This window comes from Oncorhynchus masou, unplaced genomic scaffold (genome assembly GCF_036934945.1).
Source record: "Oncorhynchus masou masou isolate Uvic2021 unplaced genomic scaffold, UVic_Omas_1.1 unplaced_scaffold_617, whole genome shotgun sequence".
Classification (NCBI taxonomy): domain Eukaryota; kingdom Metazoa; phylum Chordata; class Actinopteri; order Salmoniformes; family Salmonidae; genus Oncorhynchus; species Oncorhynchus masou.
In genome coordinates, this window is record NW_027012598.1 from 84,579 (window position 1) to 97,683 (window position 13,105).

Sequence of the window (13,105 nt, forward strand, 5' to 3'; positions counted from 1 at the left end):
ATTATCGTCAGTATCCTAGACCACCTAGAACTACATTATCATCTATCTCCTAGAACTACCTTATCGTCCGTCTCATAGAATTATATTATCGCCAGTCTCCTAGAACTACATTATCATCAGTCTCATAGACCACCTAGAACTACATTATAGTCTGTCTCCTAGATCACCTGGAACTACATTATCGCCTGTATCCTCAACCACCTAGAACTACATTATCATCAGTCTCCAAGACCTCCTTGAACTACATTATCAGCTGTCTCCTAGACCACCAAGAACTACATTGTCAGTCTCCTAGACCATCTTGTGTGTAAATGATAATAAATGCAACAGATTGATTTTCATATAAAAACACTGGAGCAAAAAGGAGATTTAAAAACGTTTCAAAATGTAATGTGGTCTGTATTAAAAACCTCTAACGGAATAATGACTGAGAACTAATGTGTTGGTAGAATGTGTTGGGATAACGGATTTTAATGATTGAAAAATGTCCATCCTCAGATAAATAAATGTAAATAATAATAAATAAATTACAATAAAGTTATATTGTAATTTGAAGAGATCAGTTTCCAGCCTGTGATGTGATAGGTGGGAGTGAGGGTGATAAGAGTTAAAATTCCCTATTTTTCCCAGAACCACCTTGGGGTTTGTAGTGGGCGGTCTTTCCCCCTGGTAGGCGGAGTTTGGACTGTGATTTGTTAAGTAAGGGTGAAGAGGAGGTCCTTTTCTGTAACACTGAGAGGAGCAATGACAAATCACCACACTTTCTATTATATATACATTAAAACACACCACACAGCTGAAATTAGAATATCAAATATCATGCCACAACACGGCAGGAAGCCTACATGTAAACACCACACTGTGAACATGCAACATTTAGTCAGATTATGGCACATTTACACAACAATTTTTACCACGATGTTAGCCAATGTAAACTTTACTCGACAAACCAACCAATGAGAACTTAGAGATGAAACAAACACTGTAGTAACAGCAATAGTTTATTAATACCTTCTTCTGTACAATATGATCATCTGTGTGCACACCTAAAATATAAACGCAACACGCAACAATTAAACATATTTTACTGAGTTACAATTCATATAAGGAAATCAGTTAATTAAATGAAATTCATTAAGTCTTTATCTATGGATTTCACATGACTGGGCAGGGGTTCCTCAGCCCCCCTGCTTCCAAATTCACTACAATTATATTGGAGGCGGCTTATGGTAGAGAAATTAACATTCAATTCTCTGGCAACAGCTCTGGTTGACATTCCTGCAGTCATCATGCCAATAGCACGCTCCCTCAAAACTAGAGACATCTGTAGCATTGTGTTGTGTGACAAAACTGCACATTTTAAAGTGGCCTTTTATTGTCCCTAGCACAAGGTGCATCTGTGTAATGATCATGCCGTTTAATCAACTTCTTGATATGCCACACCTGTCAGGTGGATGGGTTATCTTGGCAAAGGAGAAATGCTCAGGGATGTGAACACATTTTTTTGTACAATTTCCGGGATTTTTTTTTTGAGATCATGAAACTTGGGACCAACACGTTACATGTTGCGTTTATATTTTTGTTTAGTGTATACACACGTATGTGTGTGTTTACCTCTGTCTGGAGAATTTAAGAGGGTGGCAGAGGAGTAGGACAGTCTCTTGGTTATAACTGGATCAGCTGCATGCTTAGAAAGGTTCATGGTCGACACAGACCGTCTGTCAGCATCTACAGACACAGATACACAGACAGAACAGATATCAGATAACAGACTGACAGAGAGAGGGGGAGAGCTGAGAGAGAGGAGGGAGAGCTGACAGAGAGAGGGGGAGAGCTGAGAGAGAGAGGGGGAGAGCTGAGAGAGAGGGGGAGAGCTGAGAGAGAGAGGGGGAGAGCTGAGAGAGAGAGAGGGAGAGCTGAGAGAGAGAGAGGGAGAGCTGAGAGAAAGGGAGGGGGAGAGCTGAGAGAGAGAGGGGGAGATCTGACAGAGAGAGGAGGGAGAAAGTGAAAACGAGAAAACAAAGGGAGCGCAAGAGAGCTTTCCAGCCAACACACTCTAGAGGTGCTACTGCTCTATTCTATGACAAAACCAGGTCTGTTAGCATACTGGAACCAACAGCATTATGGTGCTAGCATCTGGGGGCTAGCTCAGAGGAAAGGGCACCCATACCTACTGATGGTAGCTAGCTTTAGTCAGATATCCGCAATTGTTTAGCAGTTTTGTAATGACTTGTGAATCAACTTGGAGCTCATTGGTGAAGTCCTGGTGACCTGGACCTGGACCGGCCTTCTCGTGACTTGTAAGCACTCGGACTGGACAGGCTACTATGACAAGCAGAATATTAGCAGCACTGAGCAGCGTAGGTTCTGTTCTCTAGCAGTGGGAAGAACGTGCCACACACAGACTCCACCAGGGGACTTCCTCCACCAGGGGACTTCCTCCACCAGGGGGACTTCCTCCACCAGGGGACTTCCTCCACCAGGGGGACTTGGGAATCCATTCGGACTCAAGGTGTAGTGATTACTACAACACTGATGTTTAGCGCTAATGATGAGGGAACTAGCTACTGTTCTCTACCGCTAACCAATAGGGATACATACTCACATAACACACCGACATGCTAATGCTAATTCATTATCATTTTGCTCACGCTAATCAAGCAGAACATTCACATTCAGTTCAACTAGCTACCAAGCTAATGCTAACTAGCTAATGCTAGGTAGCAGGCTAGTGCTAGCTGAGAGTGATATATTCACATTGGTGGCTCAGGCCGTATCTGCGGTAGACACTGAATGCACCTTGGAGATGGTGCTCCAGCCCTGCTAGGTCGAGGGGATAGAGGAACGACGACTCGACAAAACCTGCAACAGGACAAAACAACCAGAGAGCAGAGAGAGGTAGAGACAGGGGGAAGTGGGGAGGAGGGCAGCGAGCGATAGAGTGTTTGTGTGTGTGTACAGTGTGGGGAGAGAGAGAGAGAGCATGGTATGAGTCAGCATAAACACCAGCCAACAAATAGGATGAACATGCAACAGACTCAACTTAATAAAAATAAAACACACAAACACAAAGAGGCACACTCTCCGGGAACAGAAAGGTAATGGAATTGAATGAATGTAGATATGTATTCCACCCATGGGGTGCAACAGGTGTTTACGCCCAGGGTGTGGTGGGTGTTTACCCCAGGGTGTGGTGGGTGTTTACGCCCCAGGGTGTGGTGGGTGTTTACCCCAGGGTGTGGTGGGTGTTTACGCCCCAGGGTGTGGTGGGTGTTTACGCCCCAGGGTGTGGTGGGTGTTTACGCCCCAGGGTGTGGTGGGTGTTTACCCCAGGGTGTGGTGGGTGTTTACGCCCCAGGGTGTGGTGGGTGTTTACCCCAGGGTGTGGTGGGTGATTACGCCCCAGGGTGTGGTGGGTGATTACGCCCCAGGGTGTGGTGGGTGATTACGCCCAGGGTGTGGTGGGTGATTACGCCCCAGGGTGTGGTGGGTGATTACGCCCCAGGGTGTGGTGGGTGATTACGCCCCAGGGTGTGGTGGGTGATTACGCCCCAGGGTGTGGTGCGTGATTACGCCCCAGGGTGTGGTGCGTGTTTACGCCCCAGGGTGTGGTGCGTGTTTACGCCCCAGGGTGTGGTGCGTGTTTACGCCCCAGGGTGTGGTGCGTGTTTACGCCCCAGGGTGTGGTGCGTGTTTACGCCCCAGGGTGTGGTGCGTGTTTACCCCCGGGTGTGGTGGGTGATTACGCCCCAGGGTGTGGTGTGTGTTTACCCCGGGTGTGGTGCGTGTTTACGCCCCAGGGTGTGGTGGGTGATTACGCCCCAGGGTGTGGTGTGTGTTTACCCCCGGGTGTGGTGCGTGTTTACGCCCCAGGGTGTGGTGCGTGTTTACCCCCGGGTGTGGTGGGTGATTACGCCCAGGGTGTGGTGTGTGTTTACCCCCGGGTGTGGTGGGTGATTACGCCCAGGGTGTGGTGCGTGTTTACCCCCGGGTGTGGTGCGTGTTTACCCCGGGTGTGGTGGGTGATTACGCCCCAGGGTGTGTGTGTGTTTACCCCCGGGTGTGGTGGGTGATTACGCCCCAGGGTGTGGTGGGTGATTACGCCCCAGGGTGTGGTGTGTGTTTACCCCGGGTGTGGTGGGTGATTACGCCCCAGGGTGTGGTGTGTGTTTACCCCAGGGTGTGGTGGGTGATTACGCCCCAGGGTGTGGTGGGTGTTTACCCCGGGTGTGGTGGGTGATTACGCCCCAGGGTGTGGTGTGTGTTTACCCCGGGTGTGGTGGGTGATTACGCCCCAGGGTGTGGTGTGTGTTTACCCCAGGGTGTGGTGGGTGATTACGCCCCAGGGTGTGGTGTGTGTTTACCCCGGGTGTGGTGGGTGATTACGCCCCAGGGTGTGGTGTGTGTTTACCCCGGGTGTGGTGGGTGATTACGCCCCAGGGTGTGGTGTGTGTTTACCCCAGGGTGTGGTGGGTGATTACGCCCCAGGGTGTGGTGGGTGTTTACGCCCCAGGGTGTGGTGGGTGTTTACGCCCCAGGGTGTGGTGGGTGTTTACCCCGGGTGTGGTGGGTGATTACGCCCCAGGGTGTGGTGTGTGTTTACCCCGGGTGTGGTGGGTGATTACGCCCCAGGGTGTGGTGTGTGTTTACCCCGGGTGTGGTGGGTGATTACGCCCCAGGGTGTGTGTGTGTTTACCCCGGGTGTGGTGGGTGATTACGCCCCAGGGTGTGGTGCGTGTTTACCCCGGGTGTGGTGGGTGATTACGCCCCAGGGTGTGGTGTGTGTTTACCCCGGGCGTGGTGGGTGATTACGCCCCAGGGTGTGGTGCGTGTTTACCCCGGGCGTGGTGGGTGATTACGCCCCAGGGTGTGGTGTGTGTTTACCCCCGGGTGTGGTGGGTGATTACGCCCCAGGGTGTGGTGTGTGTTTACCCCCGGGTGTGGTGGGTGTGTTTCCAGGCAGTGCTCCGCCCCAGGACCAGTGGTTGGGTGTGTGTTTGGCTCTCTGACTTCTCTCCACCGTCCGACGCATCACCGCCTCATGACGGGCCTACACAACAACAACCATCGCAGTCAACCAACCAGAACATGTCAACAACGTCAACAGGAAATCTGTGTCACGTTCAGATTGTGTCCCTCTTCCTGAATGAGTTCTCATTGCTACAATCAACATTCAGGTATTCCAGTGATGTGTGTGTGTGTGTGTGTGTGTGTGTGTGTGTGTGTGTGTGTGTGTGTGTGTGTGTGTGTGTGTGTGTGTGTGTGTGTGTGTGCTGGCCAACATAAAACAGCCAGATAGGTAGAAGCAGCCACAACACAGGTGAACAGTGAAACGCCAACAGAGATGAAAGTGGGAGTGGGTCTACTGTAGACTAGTAGGGATCTTCTCTCTATTAGAAACGCCTCTCTCCCACCAGCATTCTTCACCCTCGTAGCATTTTTACACCTAAAGCAGGTGTGTATGTGTTACAGTGTTTGTCTGTGCGTACAGTGTCTGTGTGTGTGTGTGTGTGTGTGTATGTGTATACACACGTGTACACAGTTTTCCCACGACTTCAACACCATCATTAAGTTTGTTGACTAAACGACAGTGGTAGGGCCTGATCACCGACAACAACGAGACAGCCTGTTTACTGTCAGAGACCTGGCCGTGTGGTGCCAGAAAAACATCCTCTCCCTCAACGTAACCAAGACTACGGAGATGATTGTGGACTACAGGAAAAGGAGCACCGAGCCACGGCCCCATTCTCATCGATGGGGCTGCAGTGGAGCAGGTTGAGAGCTTCAAATTCCTTGGTGTCCACATCACCAACAAACTAACATGGTCCAAACACACCAAGACAGTCATGAAGAGGGAACGACAAAACCTATTCCCCCTCTGGAGACTGAAAAGACTTGTCAGGGGTCCTCAGATCCTCAAAAGGTTCTACACCGTCGACCCACCACTTTACCTACAACAGCCTAACCTCCACTACCATTCAAAAGTTTGGGGTCACTTAGAAGTATTCTTGTTTTTGAAAGAAAAGCACATTTTGGTACCTTAAAATAACATCAAATTTATCAGTGTAGACATTGTTAATGTTGTAAATGACTGTTGTAGCTGGAAACGGCTGATCTTTAATGGAATATCTACATAGGTGAACAGAGGCCCATTATCAGCAACCATCACTCCTGTGTTCCAATGGCACATTGTGTTAGCTCATCCAAGTTTATACTTTTAAAATGATAATTGATCATTAGAAAACCCTTTTACAATTATGTTAGCACAGCTGAAAACTGTTGTTCTGATTAAAGAAGCAATAGAACTGGCCTTCTTTAGACTAGTTGAGTATCTGGAGCATCAGCATTTGTGAGTTCGATTACAGGCTCAAAATGGCCAGAAACAAAGACCTTTCTTCTGAAACTCATCAGTCTATTCTTGTTCTGAGAAATTAAGTCTACTCCATGCGAGAAAATGCCAAGAAACTGAAGATCTCTTACAACGCTGTGTACTACTCCCTTCACAGAACAGCGCAAACTGTCTCTAACCAGAATAGAAAGAGGAGTGGGAGGCCCCAGTGCACAACTGAGCAAGGACAAGTACATTAGAATGTATGAGAAACAGATGCCTCACAAGTCCTCAACTGGCAGCTTCATTAAATAGTACCCTCAAAACACCAGTCTCAATGTCAGCAGTGAAAGAGGCGACTCCGGGATGCTGGTTTTTGAGGCAGAGTTGCAAAGAAAAAGCTGTATCTCAGACTGGCCAATAAAAATAAAAGGTTAAGATGGGCAAAAGAACACAGACACTGGACAGAGGAACTCTGCCTAGAAGACCAGCATCCCGGAGTCACCTCTTCACTGTTAACGTATTGTCAAAGGTCACTTTGGAGTTCCTTTGTCCAGTGTTCTTTTGCACATCTTAATCTGATCTGAGTTTCTTTGCAACCAGAGTCATCTCTTCACTGTTGAGACACCACAGTGTGTGTCCAGTGTATTCAGTGTGTGTAGTGTGTGTGTCCAGTGTATTCAGTGTGTGTGTAGAGTGAGGGTGTGTAGTGTGTACAGTGTGTGTGTAGAGTGAGTGTACAGTGTATCCAGTGTGTAGAGTGTGTGTGTGTGTGTGTGTGTGTGTGTGTGTGAGTGTGTGTGTGTGTACAGTGTGTGTGTGTGTGTGTATAGAGTGTGTAGTGTGTGTGTAGTGTGTGTGTATAGAGTGTGTAGTGTGTGTGTATAGAGTGTGTAGTGTGTGTGTATAGAGTGTGTAGTGTGTCCGTCACCTTCTCCTCCTCCAGGTTCTGTCTTCTCTTCTCCTCCACAGCAGATCGTCTCCTGTCCTCCTTCCTCCTCTGTTCCTCCATCTTCCTCTTCCTCTCCTCCAGGTGTTTGTCATAGTAGTGTCTGGCCCTCTCCTCCCTCTCCTGCCACACAGCCTCCCTGGCAGCTGACACACAGTAAGGCTTGGTGTTGCGGGTCAGGTAGTAGACAACAGTCTGATGTAGGAGTGTAGCTCCTCTCTCTACATGACTAAGGGAATGTGGTATGTAGTAGTGTAGCTCCTCCCTCTCTACATGACTAAGGGAATGTGGTATGTAGTAGTGTAGCTCCTCTCTCTACATGACTAAGGGAATGTGGTATGTAGTAGTGTAGCTCCTCTCTCTACATGACTAAGGGAATGTGGTATGTAGTAGTGTAGCTCCTCTCTCAACATGACTAAGGGAATGTGGTATGTAGTAGTGTAGCTCCTCTCTACATGACTAAGGGAATGTGGTATGTAGTAGTGTAGCTCCTCTCTCTACATGACTAAGGGAATGTGGTATGTAGTAGTGTAGCTCCTCTCTCTACATGACTAAGGGAATGTGGTATGTAGTAGTGTAGCTCCTCCCTCTCTACATGACTAAGGGAATGTGGTATGTAGTAGTGTAGCTCCTCTCTCTACATGACTAAGGGAATGTGGTATGTAGTAGTGTAGCTCCTCTCTCTACATGACTAAGGGAATGTGGTATGTAGTAGTGTAGCTCCTCTCTCTACATGACTAAGGGAATGTGGTATGTAGTAGTGTAGCTCCTCTCTCTACATGACTAAGGGAATGTGGTATGTAGGAGTGTAGCTCCTCTCTCTACATGACTAAGGGAATGTGGTATGTAGTAGTGTAGCTCCTCTCTCTCTACATGACTAAGGGAATGTGGTATGTAGTAGTGTAGCTCCTCTCTCTCTACATGACTAAGGGAATGTGGTATGTAGTAGTGTAGCTCCTCTCTCTACATGACTAAGGGAATGTGGTATGTAGTAGTGTAGCTCCTCTCTCTACATGACTAAGGGATTGTGGTTTGTTGTAGTGTAGCTCCTCTCTCTCTACATGACTAAGGGAATGTGGTATGTAGTAGTGTAGCTCCTCTCTCTACATGACTAAGGGAATGTGGTATGTAGTAGTGTAGCTCCTCTCTCTACATGACTAAGGGAATGTGGTATGTAGTAGTGTAGCTCCTCTCTCTACATGACTAAGGGAATGTGGTATGTAGGAGTGTAGCTCCTCTCTCTACATGACTAAGGGAATGTGGTATGTAGGAGTGCTCTCTCTCTACATGACTAAGGGAATGTGGTATGTAGTAGTGTAGCTCATCTCTCTACATGACTAAGGGAATGTGGTATGTAGGAGTGTAGCTCCTCTCTCAACATGACTAAGGGAATGTGGTATGTAGTAGTGTAGCTCCTCTCTCTACATGACTAAGGGAATGTGGTATGTAGTAGTGTAGCTCCTCTCTCTACATGACTAAGGGAATGTGGTATGTAGGAGTGCTCTCTCTCTACATGACTAAGGGAATGTGGTATGTAGTAGTGTAGCTCCTCTCTCTACATGACTAAGGGAATGTGGTATGTAGGAGTGTAGCTCCTCTCTCTACATGACTAAGGGAATGTGGTATGTAGGAGTGTAGCTCCTCTCTCTACATGACTAAGGGAATGTGGTATGTAGGAGTGTAGCTCCTCTCTCTACATGACTAAGGGAATGTGGTATGTAGTAGTGTAGCTCCTCTCTCTACATGACTAAGGGAATGTGGTATGTAGTAGTGTAGCTCCTCTACATGACTAAGGGAATGTGGTATGTAGGAGTGTAGCTCCTCTCTCTCTACATGACTAAGGGAATGTGGTATGTAGTAGTGTAGCTCCTCTCTCTACATGACTAAGGGAATGTGGTATGTAGTAGTGTAGCTCCTCTCTCTACATGACTAAGGGAATGTGGTATGTAGTAGTGTAGCTCCTCTCTCTACATGACTAAGGGAATGTGGTATGTAGTAGTGTAGCTCCTCTCTCTCAACATGACTAAGGGAATGTGGTATGTAGTAGTGTAGCTCCTCTCTCTACATGACTAAGGGAATGTGGTATGTAGTAGTGTAGCTCCTCTCTCTCTACATGACTAAGGGAATGTGGTATGTAGTAGTGTAGCTCCTCTCTCTACATGACTAAGGGAATGTGGTATGTAGGAGTGTAGCTCCTCTCTCTACATGACTAAGGGAATGTGGTATGTAGGAGTGTAGCTCCTCTCTCTACATGACTAAGGGAATGTGGTATGTAGGAGTGTAGCTCCTCTCTCTACATGACTAAGGGAATGTGGTATGTAGTAGTGTAGCTCCTCTCTCTACATGACTAAGGGAATGTGGTATGTAGTAGTGTAGCTCCTCTCTCTACATGACTAAGGGAATGTGGTATGTAGGAGTGTAGCTCCTCTCTCTACATGACTAAGGGAATGTGGTATGTAGGAGTGTAGCTCCTCTCTCTACATGACTAAGGGAATGTGGTATGTAGGAGTGCTCCTCTCTCTACATGACTAAGGGAATGTGGTATGTAGGAGTGTAGCTCCTCTCTCTACATGACTAAGGGAATGTGGTATGTAGGAGTGTAGCTCCTCTCTCTACATGACTAAGGGAATGTGGTATGTAGTAGTGTAGCTCCTCTCTCTACATGACTAAGGGAATGTGGTATGTAGGAGTGCTCCTCTCTCTACATGACTAAGGGAATGTGGTATGTAGGAGTGTAGCCCCTCTCTCTACATGACTAAGGGAATGTGGTATGTAGTAGTGTAGCTCCTCTCTCTCTACATGACTAAGGGAATGTGGTATGTAGTAGTGTAGCTCCTCTCTCTCTACATGACTAAGGGAATGTGGTATGTAGTAGTGTAGCTCTTCTCTCTACATGACTAAGGGAATGTGGTATGTAGTAGTGTAGCTCCTCTCTCTACATGACTAAGGGAATGTGGTATGTAGTAGTGTAGCTCTCTCTACATGACTAAGGGAATGTGGTATGTAGTAGTGTAGCTCCTCTCTCTCAACATGACTAAGGGAATGTGGTATGTAGTAGTGAAGGTTCACTGCCCCGTTACCATGGTACCCAGGTTACATAAAGGGGGTCATGGGGTTGTGTGTGGGGGCGACGACTGTGAACGGGATGCTTTGGCGTGCGTGTGTGCACCTAGCAGAGAGGATTGTCTTTGTGTTGTTCAGGACTAAAGCCTCGTCACATGACCCACAGCTGGCGATTCAGAAAGCTGCTCCAGGCCTCTGGGTGTGTTTATAGCCTCCCCATCCCCCAAAAGACGATCACACACAGTTTGCAGTATACACACCGGTCTGTTTCTCCCGCTCCTCTCGACGCTCCCGGGCCAGTCTCTGTCGCTCGTCGATCTTGAGGACCAACGGCTCTGTAACATAAACACAACGTTTAGAGAGTGGAACACGCACACTCTAGATCTAAGTTTCCAACTGTACACACACACACACACAGAAAGAGGGATAGACAGACAGACAGACAGACAGACAGACAAGGAAGAGGGGCAGGCAGGCAGACAGATCAGGAAGAGGGGCAGACAGATCAGGAGGAGGGGCAGACAGATCAGGAGGAGGGGCAGACAGATCAGGAGGAGGGGCAGACAGATCAGGAGGAGGGGCAGACAGATCAGGAAGAGAGGCAGACAGATCAGGAAGAGAGGCAGACAGATCAGGAGGAGGGGCAGACAGATCAGGAGGAGGGGCAGACAGATCAGGAAGAGGGGCAGACAGATCAGGAAGAGGGGCAGACAGATCAGGAAGAGGGGCAGACAGATCAGGAAGAGGGGCAGACAGATCAGGAGGAGGGGCAGACAGATCAGGAAGAGAGGCAGACAGATCAGGAGGGGCAGACAGATCAGGAGGAGGGGCAGACAGATCAGGAAGAGAGGCAGACAGATCAGGAAGAGGGGCAGACAGATCAGGAAGAGGGGCAGACAGATCAGGAAGAGGGCAGACAGATCAGGAAGAGGGGCAGACAGACAGACAGAGACAGAGAGAGAGATAAGGAAGAGGTGATAAAGGCGGATAGAAAAGGAGGTTAAAGGTCACCTGGTTTGTTAGCAGCATTGTTGCTGTCAGTAGGTGATAATGTTACGGTCGGGGTGGAGGACTGGGTCTGACCCGACCATCTCCTCTCCTCTGCTTTGGTCTGAGAGTCAGAGACTGAGGACAGACAGAAACACAGCGGTCAGCTGACTATGACAGGGAGGTGTATTGATCAGCTGACTGGTTGACTATCGGAGGGCAGTGTATTGATCGGCTCGTAGAGTGCTCCATGACTTCAACCACTGTCATGACTCTCCTGTGGGGATCCAGAGGATCAGCTCTACTCTCGCGCAGAGAGGGACAGGGGGTTTTATGAATGATGAAATATGGAAAATGTATGCATATTTTGTGATGTCATTAAAAAGTTGCTTGAAGGAAAAAAACATTGTAACTTAGAGAGTTTTCATACGGTGTTTATCAGGTTGACTTTCCGTTGAAATTATTGATTAGGCGTCCTCAGAAGAACCCTCTCCCAGAAAGAGTGCAAGTAAACAGACAACTCAGAGAAAGGACATTGTGACACCTTGGAGACAATCAGAGACAAACATCGAGGAAAAGGCCCTTTCTCACCAAGCGGAACTCTGCCTACGAAGGCTTCAACACGTAAATATACGGATTACATCTTACCCAAAAGAGCGGCAGTTCGGAGCAAGGTATTAGGGTTATTGTGAGCGTAGTCTGTATGTATGAATGACTCTCTCTCTCCCGCCCCTCTCCAAGTGTCATATTGTGGTAATACAACGACAACAAGTCCCGAGTGGACTAAGTATCTAACCAATAGCTGACACTGTGTGTGTATCCCATGTTATCTTATCATTTAGCATTGTTAGTAAATAAATAATGTGTAGTACTGAATATTCAGAAGGGTTCTTGCGGATCCAACGATGATGTGACGTTCAGAATGAGACCGATGAGGTAATATTGACTTATTGAAGATCTGTTCAATTCAGGAGACGGCAAATCTTCTCCCCAGATTCCTAATAAGTTAATTGTTACATGATTGATAAATTTAAAACAATAAAAAAAATGCATTTACATTAAAAAAATAATAATTTAACGTAGGTCATTATTTGATCAAATTAAAGTCATGACATTAACGTCAGGACAACACACAGAGCAGCCAGCCAGCCAGTCACGCAGAGCAGCCAGCCAGCCACGCAGAGCAGCCAGCCAGTCACGCAGAGCAGCCAGCCAGTCACGCAGAGCAGCCAGCCAGCCACGCAGAGCAGCCAGCCACCCACGCAGAGCAGCCAGCCACCCACGCAGAGCAGCCAGCCACCCACGCAGAGCAGCCAGCCACCCACGCAGAGCAGCCAGCCAGCCACCCACACAGAGCAGCCAGCCACCCACGCAGAGCAGCCAGCCACCCACGCAGAGCAGCCAGCCAGCCACCCACGCAGAGCAGCCAGCCACCCACACAGAGCAGCCAATCTTCCCTGTGAACAGCCCTGTCTGGAACTGTGAGGAGTAACAGCCTAACCTACACTAACGTTCAAAAGTGTGGGGTCACTTAGAAATGTCCTTGTTATTGAAAGAAAAGCAAATTTTTTGTCCATTAAAATAACATCAAATTGATCAGGAATACAGTGTAGACATTGTTAATGTTGTAAATGACTATTGTAGCAAGAAACAGCAGATTTTTTTATGGAATATCTACATAGGCGTACAGAGGCCCATTATCAGCAACCATCACTCCTGTGTTCCAATGGCATGTTGTGTTAGCTAATCCAAGTTTATCATTATTAAAGGCTAATTGA

General features: G+C 47.9%; 1 pseudogene; it reads right to left on the reverse strand.

Annotated features, from left to right (window-relative positions):
• The window catches only part of LOC135536428 (ensconsin-like), a 53,575-nt pseudogene that overhangs the window by 26,143 nt on the left and 14,327 nt on the right, over positions 1 to 13,105 (reverse strand).